This window comes from Mytilus galloprovincialis, chromosome 4 (assembly GCF_965363235.1).
Source record: "Mytilus galloprovincialis chromosome 4, xbMytGall1.hap1.1, whole genome shotgun sequence".
NCBI lineage: Eukaryota > Metazoa > Mollusca > Bivalvia > Mytilida > Mytilidae > Mytilus > Mytilus galloprovincialis.
This window is the reverse complement of record NC_134841.1, coordinates 84,634,968-84,645,183: the sequence shown is the minus strand read 5'-3', so window position 1 is coordinate 84,645,183 and position 10,216 is coordinate 84,634,968. Positions and strand designations below refer to the sequence as shown.

Below are 10,216 nucleotides of genomic sequence, written 5' to 3'. Positions count from 1 at the left end.
ATTTCAAATTCGCCATCTGGTGTGCTTGTATTATAGGTCCGATTTCACAAGTGTATGTTCATAATATAAATTCATAGATTCCCCTACTATGTCTCTTCTAGTGTTTGTGTATTGTAAACCATTAACATTTTACTGAAAACAGTTGCATTTTCATAAAGAACTCAGAATTCATTATTTTTTTGTTTGATCGGTGTCATTGGCAATTTTAAAATTTAAATAAAATAACCTACCTGCATAAAAATATACAAATTTTACTTGTTGAATATCTGCTGTTAATCAAGTGATGGGTATCAATTTGTTAATCATGATTTGGAGGTCTTTTTGAATTTATTTTCATGGGGGGGCATACGCAGGGTGATTTTTTTTTGCCTCTAAATGTTTGATTTTTCAACAGTTGTCAGGCTAGTTAATTTTGTATGGTTTGCTTTTTTTTTATGTCCCTTGTTATTTCCTGTATTTTCTGTATTTCCTTGGACAGAATTTTCCTTTTCAACCCATTCATTGCTATTTAGGGCAAAATTTTACTTATTCAACATTTTCAAAAGTTTTAAAAGTATACATTTTTACCATGACGTTGGAAATAGTGACTTATTTTTTTATGTCGCTCATTTCGTATTAAAATCCTGCCTACTGTACAAAGTGGCCACCAATACAAATGGACAGCCAAGAAATAGCTGCAAGTGCTTACGTGACATTCAGCACAATCAACATGATCAATCGTGTTTTCATTGCTGAGATTGGAGTCAACTTTTCTGTCAGAATAAAAGAAATTCTATGTACCAGTATATATAACCTATCTTTACCTGACCCAATCACAAAAGTAACACAACTTAATTGTAATTGTTAATCAAAACTTCATTGGCAATTTATTTATTATACCACATCATCTTATTTTTGTATCAAATTCTAGCTGTACAGTCTGTACTATGTACATAAATATGATACATGTAAATTTAAAATAAGAAGAAAGTAATTTCTGTCTGTGTGTTGGGAATGCTCTCATTGCCATACATGTATACATTGTAATGTGGTAATCAAATGAATGAATCATGATATAGGGGACTGGACAAATATAATATAATTCTGATTTCCCAAGTATACATTTTTGTACATGTACCTGTAGAAAAGTTAGATACGCATGAACATGTATGTAAATGTACATATGTACAAAATAGCAGCTACATGATATAAATGCAAACTAAGAAAAATACCCATTTTTTTTTTGTTCAAACATTGTGTGGCTGTTACACTTGTAGTCTTGTACAGAGGTCTTGCTCAGTATTGAAGGTCAACATCAATATGACCAACAACTGCAATCAAAACACTTTATTATGCTTTTGAACCTTTTGTAAACCTGTAGTTTGTGTGTTATGAAATGAGATTGAAATATAAATAATGACAAAATATGATTTTCTTGTTCTCTGGTGGCCAATACATAAATGTACATGTATAGGACAATTTGTTCCCTGATGGAGAGTTATTTCATTGGCAATCATATGTCATATTCTTACTTTTATTATTACATGTACATGCAACTCCATTAGTGGTGCATCAGTGAATTGCATGCATACATGTACATATCTCATGAAAATGTACATATCTGTAGGTTTACTGGTATGATTAATATTTATATTGAATTGCCTGTAATCGCCATAAAAATAACAAAACACTCATGTAAGTCTTATATATGAATATTTCAAAATTCCTCTTTACCATGTTTACAATTCAACTGAATAACATGTCTATTTGTAGATCTCTCACTCGTCTTGGTTAGATATTGCAGATTTTTTCATATATTTCATGAAAGAGACAACAAATTACATTTTTTACATCCATGAAATACAATTTTTTAACTGAAATCCTTTTTGAAGCTCCTATTCTAAGAATATTCACAAATCTCCGAACTGCTGATATCATGTATATTTGGAATTCATTTTAACTGAGGTAATAAAATCAACTTCAATAATGATGAAAAATAATATTCCTTGTTTTTTCAGCATCAAAACACTAAATTCCAATTCATTTGGTCTTAAAACATTCAATGCTTCTGCTTAGTACGGTACATTATGTAGAATTGCTGTCTTTTTTCTATTTTTCACGGACATATTTGGTAGCTTTCTAAACAAATTTTAATCAGATCTTCCATAATCATGATAATGGCCATGATGAGTTATATAATAAGTAACTTTTAAGTGGTGTCTGCCTGCAGGTTTAAGGTCTTTATCCCTGAAATATAAAAATCCAAATATAATACATGTACAATGTATATATCAAATGAAATTTTCAAAATGAAAAAAGTAATCAAAAGTTTGTGCAAACATACTTCTTCAAAAAGGTACAATTAAAATGCTAACAAAATAATTCCCATCCTTTTTTACCTGTAGTATATAAATGTCTTCATTCAACATTTGAACAAAAATTAAATTTTCCACACACATTTTAAAAAAGCGCACTATGTAATAAATATTTAAATTTATGTATTTATATCTCCTTTTCCAAATGTGAACAATGACAGGAATACTTCAATATCAACATGATCAATATCAGTAATCCACAAGAAATTTTAGCTAGCAAGTTCAGTATATTATTATAGGTGTATCTGTCATGTCTGTGTTTATAAATATTATTGCTGGTACAGACACTTCATTTTTAATTAAGAAATTATCATGATTTATATTGGGTACATTATTGTATTGCAATTCTTGAAGAATGGAAAATTGTGATATTAATAATTGCTATTTCAGAAAATATCTACATTCTTGTAGTTACTTATTTGTCATGCATGTACATGATGTATAGATTTCAGAATGTCAGTTCTTATAAAAATGAGATACATTTTGTATTTAAAGTTGCCTTTTAAAATCATTGCCATTTAACATGTATAAAGTTCTAAATTTACATCATACAATCTTCTCACGATGTAAGAAAACAGTAATTTATTTGCACGTTCATGTATTATAAGAACAGGAAGAAAAGCCTGGCTTGCTAACATATTTAACCGTTATTAAACAATCAACTTAAACCCCGCCACATTCTGTATGTATGTGTCTGTAATTAAGCACTTGTTGTTTGTTTGTTTGTTCATTCATTTTTTTCCCACATAAATTAGGCCATTAGTTTTCTCCTTCAACATGTTTATTAACATTTATGATTTTGGGCCTTTTATGTGTTTTTCTCATTGTTGAAGGCCATAATGCCTAAATGGTGACCTATAGTTTTTAATTTCTGTTTCACTGGACTCTTGAGGAGAGTCGTCTCATTGTACAATAGTTAGATAATTGCAGGATAAACAATTTACCTGTCTATAATAAAGATTCCAAATTCAAACCATTACTTTACATTTCACCAAAGCTTGAATGGCATACTCAGTCCTGTAATTCTCAGGCGACCTAAAAGAAAAAGATTATAATATACTTTAGTTTTAAAATAAGAAGCATGAAAAATTCGTAAGGGTTCCACGGAACCCAGTGTCTCGCCTACTTTTGCTCTTAATCGCAGACTCAACAAAAATGAGGAAAAACATCAATAAAAATTTCCCTCTCTGTACTGTCTTTTGATTGAAAGAAGCTTCCGAGTTTGGTAAAAAATCCAGGATAGTTTATGAATCTAATAAATGTTTTATAAACTTTAACTGCAGACTGTATGTAATGTTAACTGGAAGAAAAACTAAGTCCATTTATAAGTAAAATACGGAAAAAGTTAATTTTTTTTTTACAAAATTTACTTCTGAATAATATCTTATGATCAGAAACAAGCTTTTGTCTAAGTTTGGTAGAAATCCGGGATAGTTTATGAACACTATAAAAATTTTAAAAACTTAAACCACAGAGTGAATGTTTTGTTTCTGGCAAAAAAACTAAGTCCATTTATAAGTAAAATACGGAAAAGTGGAAATTTATTTTTACAAAATTTTCTTCTTGATACTATCTTATGATCATAAACAAGCTTCTGTCCAAGTTTGGTACAAATCAAGGATAGTTTAGGAAAGTTATTAAAATTTTAAAAACTTTAACCACAGAGTGAATGTAATGTTTCCTCGCAGAAAAACTAAGTCCATTTATAAGTAAAATACGGAAAAAATGGAATTTTATTTTTACAAAATTTACTTCTGGATACTTTCTTATGATCATAAACAAGCTTCTGTCCAAGTTTGGTACAAATCAAGGATAGTTTATGAAAGTTATTAAAATTTTAAAAACTTTAACCACAGAGTGAATGTAATGTTTCCTCGCAGAAAAACTAAGTCCATTTATAAGTAAAATACGGAAAAAATGGAATTTTATTTTTACAAAATTTACTTCTGGATACTTTCTTATGATCATAAACAAGCTTCTGTCCAAGTTTGGTAGAAATTCAGTATAGTTTAAGAAAGTTATTAAAATTTCAAAAACTTTAACCACAGAGTGAATATTTGTGGACGCCGCCGACGACGACGACGCCGACGACGAGGGAATGTAGGATCGCTTAGTCTCGCTTTTTCGACTAAAGTCGAAGGCTCGACAAAAATTGATAACAACACGTTTAATAATTTCATGCGTCCAAAGTGCTTTTCTGGATTTACTTTCATCAGGAACACTCATCAAAGCCAAACATTTAAATTCAAAGATGTATAAGTACAAACAAATGAAGTACTGAAACTGTTACAGAGCTATATATACAAAAATAGTATGAACCTGTGTATACATGTAACATGTATGGCTATCTGTGTATAATCATCATGATAATGAATCATATATTTTTTAAAATAAAGAAATTACTTTTGCCACACAAGTAATGTGCAATAAATAATGCAAATTAAATAAACCCATGATACGTATACGCATGTTGCTAATGTTTGTTTGCTCGTCTTAATGTTACTATTATGATTAAATAGAAGTGCTGAGAGCACTGCTCAAAATAGTCAGCTCCCTCCCCCAACAAAAAATATATAAAATAATCTGAAACAAACAAGTGAATCTGTGAGCTACTGATCGCTTATGATACCCTCATAAACTTAAAGAATTTTAAGGTACACAGGAAGTTGTTGAATGATGAATATGAAAAAGCATCACAAGGTATTGCTGATTCATACATTTATAAACCCTGAAAGCAAATTTTAGAAATCCTTGTTATTTTCCTGAGAAAGATGGACGAAAAAAAATTCATGGAACAGACAGACAGACTGACTTTAATATAGTCAGTCTGTCTAGATATAGATGTATAGGAAGATGTGGTACAAAATATATGAGTGCCAATGAGACAACTCTCATTGGCGAATCCAAGGGGGGGGGGGTCTGTTCCGGGGGTTGGAACCCCCCGTTTTTTTGGCCGATCAATGTATTTGAATGGGGACATACAGTTGGAACCCCCCCCTTTTAAAATGGCTGGATACGCCCCGGACTCTCTATCCAAAAATCTGGCTGTTTTAAAGATGTATAGATAGAAATAGAAACCGTATACATTTGCAATTGTACCCGCACTTTTTTAAAGATTAAAAGTTTTGGTATGTAAAAAGATAAAATCCTGATAACTAGAATAAGTAAATCTAAAATAAATAAAAATCATGAGCATAAGGGAGCCTTTGTTACAATATCAGCTAAGTGTCATGAAAAACACTTGTACATGTATGTGTTGTTATTTTTTGTATCATCAGTAGATTGAGGTAGACTTACATTCACAGCAATAAGAATATGAGACCCTCCCCTCTCATCTATCGGTTTGACCGTTTCTAAACAGCTGTTTAGTTTAAAAAATGATGATTTGCAGGGTTCTCGCTAAGTATTTTTGAAGGCGAGTCCAGGGACTCATCATTTTTGTCCATGATGAGTCTAACAGCAAGAAGATAATATTTTATTGCAATATAATGTAATATTTTAGTCTCCATGGCTTAACAGAGCAATGAAATGACATTAAATTCAGATCACTTTTAAACTTTTGCTATAAAATGATGACATTTGTGTTTAACTGTGTTCAATTTATACAAAATATTTCAATCTTGATGCATCTGTGGACTCACCAGTTTTGAAAATGGTGAGTCCAGACAGATTTTGATGAGTCCAGGACTCATGGACTCGCCTTAGTGAGAACCCTGGATTTGCATACTTTCATGCTTGCACACAGTTGTCTGTTGTAACAGAATACACAGCTTTATTACAAGTGGGGCTTTTTTCTGCCTCTTGGTCATGTGGTTTCACAAAGAAAATTTTACAAATACCATTATAGCTTGATTCTGTTTACTGGGGATTTAGCTTTGAGTAATGGATTTAATTCCAACCAACACTGAACAGGGACGCAGTTCAGTTTTGATGTCATACATGTAATCTATTTTTTAGAGGGAAAATAAATGCAGTGACTATTCAATTTTAATACTGATAATAATTATTATATATATATATAAAAATAATATGTTAAAAGTAGGCAGTCGTGATGAGCAAACTACATATTAATAAGCCTCAGATTATTGCTTATTTTAGTCTTTCCTAAGGCCAAAAAAATATATGTCTGTTTACGGTTACCTGACCTACCCTATTTTTGAGCACCAACCCTTTAAATAGTCATTTTATTTCCGTCGTAAAGTGAAAAATAAACTGAACTAGAGTCAAAAGTGCATTTACATTTTTGTAGCGTTGCCAATAATATAAGTCAATTGCCTGATACATCCTAATGTTCACAATCATAACTATGGCAGCTGTTTTAAGGAAATTTCGCAACTCGTGTGATGAATTAAACACTTCGCCACCATTTTTTCCAACCAATAACAAAGGGAAATAATTCAATCTTTAAAAATACAGGTGAACTCGGCCCATGACAAGATAAAACCGCATGACTCTAAAATCATGCCAAAAAATTAAAATGAAAAAATAAAATAAAATGGAAATACCGACCTACCTACCCTATTTTTTGTACATGTATGTATGTAACCTTAAACAGACATATATTGTGTTTGCCTTATACATGTAATAATACCTTTCATACTATGAATGGCAAAATCCATTATTAGAAAGGAATTGCAGCAAAAAAATTGAAAGAAGAAATACATGCAATAACATTAGACTAATATGACTCATAGATGGGAACATGAGGAAGGCATTCCAGTTAACAAATGGTTAATCTCAACAAAGCCTTTTAAGAAATTAATAATAATATTATTTGGACTTTGTGTTTATAAAACATGGAAACACTAGCCTAGGGAAAAAAAGCAGAAACAATTACCGGTACATTGTTTCACAGAAAATAACAAGCTGACTGCAGTCATTTTTAATGGACATAAAGACTTTGCTGTCACTTTTAAACCTTCTTGAATTGCATCTGATTTCAAAGATTGTTATCTATTTATAGTAATTTGAAGGTCCTCACAATGTATAACCACACAAGTTCTGTTTTGTATCCGTTGGAGACTTTTAAATTCAAAGGACACAAATAAACACAAATAATATAGCTTTTGTTCTAATATTTTGTTCTCAATATAAAATAACAAGTTAACTGCTACCCACATCGCCAAGAAAAGAGAGAGAGTTAAAATCATGCTGGATACGGAATAACCCTTTCCAGTTCCAGAATGATACAGATACCAGACTGTGAACTAGGAACACTTATTTATAAAAAAAATAGGTATAAAACAATACATCATGTACATGGACCATAATAAATATTAAATAGATATATAAAACTTTTTTTGACAAGCACGAGAAATTAAAGAGTATGACAGGAAACAGGGAAAATAAATAATGAAATAAGGGGAAATATGAAGCACACATCGTACCAAACACGAAACATAGAAAGATAAAACGTCTAAACACGAAAACAAGTTGTTGACCTTCTGCTATTGTCTGTTCTATGGTTGGGTTGCTGTCTCTTTGACACATTTCCCATTTCAGGGGCGGATCCAGCCATTTTAAAAAGGGGGGGTTCCTAACCCAGGACAAAGGGGGGGGGGGGCCTATCCGGTCTGTTCGCCCTTGGTCTGTTTTGGGAGAGGGGGATCAAGTGTACATCATACATGTATGTGGTAGAGCTCCAGATTACGTGTTCAGGGTTCCTTTTATTAGCATAAATTTAAGTGTCCAGGGCACTCCAGGTCCCATTTGAAAAAGATTAGGAAAATCACTGATATATTTAGACTTATGTAATACAAAAAATGTCAGACAATAGAGTTTGTGATAATGAATGATATTAGACATATGATGAAATCAATGATATTTACATGTACATGTATATTAAAGAAATTCAACTCCGGTGTAAAATGTTCTTCCCTCTATTCCAAATAATTACAAGATACAGCACCATATTACATGTAGATACATGTACATGTACGAAACATTCAAGTGGACAATGCTTTCTCAGTCTTTATCTATATTGCACACAATAATAATAGCAAAGTGGTCTATTCTTAGTCTAAAAAATTAAGACATCTTGCAAGGCTATTTTATTTTAGCTTTGAGCCTTCCTGCGAAAAATGAAATAGCTTCATGTAGCCTTGTAAGAGGTTACAATTACATCTGAACATGAACTGCTAAATTACAGACCTAGTCCAAATAATAATGATGTCTGGCAAGGCTATTTAATTTTTTTTCTTGGATGCCTTAATCTTCCTACTGGCTGTCTCAGATAAAAAATAAAAATAGTCTTGCCAGACGTCTTAATTATTTGGACTATTACCAATTACAGACCAACACAAAAATGTTTGTTAGGGATGATGAATTGAAATAATTATTTAAAGGTGTTTTTGATGTAGTCCAAATAATTATGACGTCTTGATATGCTAGTTTAGTTTTTTTCTTTGACACCTTAATTAAAAGGCTATTTTCTTTTTTTTCTTTGACGCGAAACTAAAAAAAAATATAATAGCCTTTCAACACGTCATATTTATTTGGAGTAGTTTTGACATGTTTGATGAAGAATAATTAGCATGATTAGCCCCGGCAAATAAGTTTTTTTATTTGATGTGTCCTGCAGGAATATTTTTTTTACTTTGGACGAATGGCATGATGTAAATAAGTACAATGTATACATAACTGATGGCACATTGGCGGATTCAAGGGTTGGAACCCCCCTTTTTTTGGCCGATCAATGCATTTGAATGGGAACCCCCCCTTTGTCCTGGGTTGGAAACCCGTCCTTTATAAAATGGCTGGATCCGCCCCTGTGGCATCATGCAATTCAAATACATGTATTTGCCCTTTATAATAGTTAATGCATATTATTTTTAAAAAGGCGATAAGAGGCACATGCACATGTTCTTTATTTTATTTCTTCATTTTCCTAAATTATCTGACACAAGATGAACGTTCATAATTTGTGTGGACCATAGGATTATCATTAACAAACACCTGTGAAGAAGAACCCCTGTGTTTCGGTGTCTTTCGTATAAAAATGATAGATACTGGCCATGGTTGAAATTAAATATTGCAACACGTGGTTATATCTGATCTATCCGTACCATGCACAAGCCAGTCTGCATAATTTTAGTATATCTCTAGATTATAATACCTGAAAGCGATAAATTACACCAAGGATTTGTATACTATACAAATCCTTGATTACACCATGATTATCCTTTTAAATCATGTTTTACCCTGACAATGGATCGTATTGAATAAATTTTCCATTTGTTCTCATCAGTTTCTTCAACCAGGTCGTTTTAATCTCAACTGACAAGTGCACGGCTGCTTCAATTATCTTCAATTAACAGACTTGCAAACTGCAAGCTTCACGACTACATTGAATTTCCAAATAAGGTAAAAAGTGGGCGGAGCTTAAACTCCGCTTGCGATCTTTCTTTTGATAAATACAGCTTTCACTCAAATTATTTCCATTATTTGGTGTGAAAATACATTATAATATGAAAAAAGACATCATATGAGATATAGTTCATCATTTATGCGATACGCGTAGCTTACCTATTGCTACATTTAGTACTGTGTCTGCAACGTCAAAAGTCGCCCGCCATTAAACATTTTGATCCAGATAGGGGAAATAACTCCTGCACTATTTTTTATTCGGTTTTGCGGGAAAATCACCTTAATGTCGCTGCGTTATTTGTACATGGTACCTGTTTAACACAATTATTAAACCAACTAATAAGTTCTTTAATAATCAAGAAAGACACTTTTTACAAAAAAAAAAAATAAAAATAAAAAAATAACAAATAAAAATGAACAGTTCAGATTTTCAAATAATATTTATTACAGCGATACATCTTTTTATTTGATGACGATTTAAATTACATTTGTAACTG

At 31.6% G+C, this 10,216-nt stretch overlaps 1 long non-coding RNA gene across 2 annotated transcripts; it reads right to left on the bottom strand.

Annotated features, from left to right (window-relative positions):
- Nucleotides 1-1,275: 1,275 nt before the first annotated feature.
- Nucleotides 1,276-9,993, bottom strand: LOC143073199 (uncharacterized). Of its 2 annotated transcripts, none has more exons than XR_012977427.1 (3): nt 9,879-9,993; nt 3,299-3,389; nt 1,276-2,226 (listed from the first exon to the last, which is right to left on the bottom strand). It is a non-coding gene; the product is annotated as an uncharacterized LOC143073199 (long non-coding RNA). The 2 variants fall into 2 exon arrangements; XR_012977426.1 differs by lacking the exon at nt 9,879-9,993 and adding an exon at nt 6,594-6,867.
- Nucleotides 9,994-10,216: the final 223 nt, after the last annotated feature.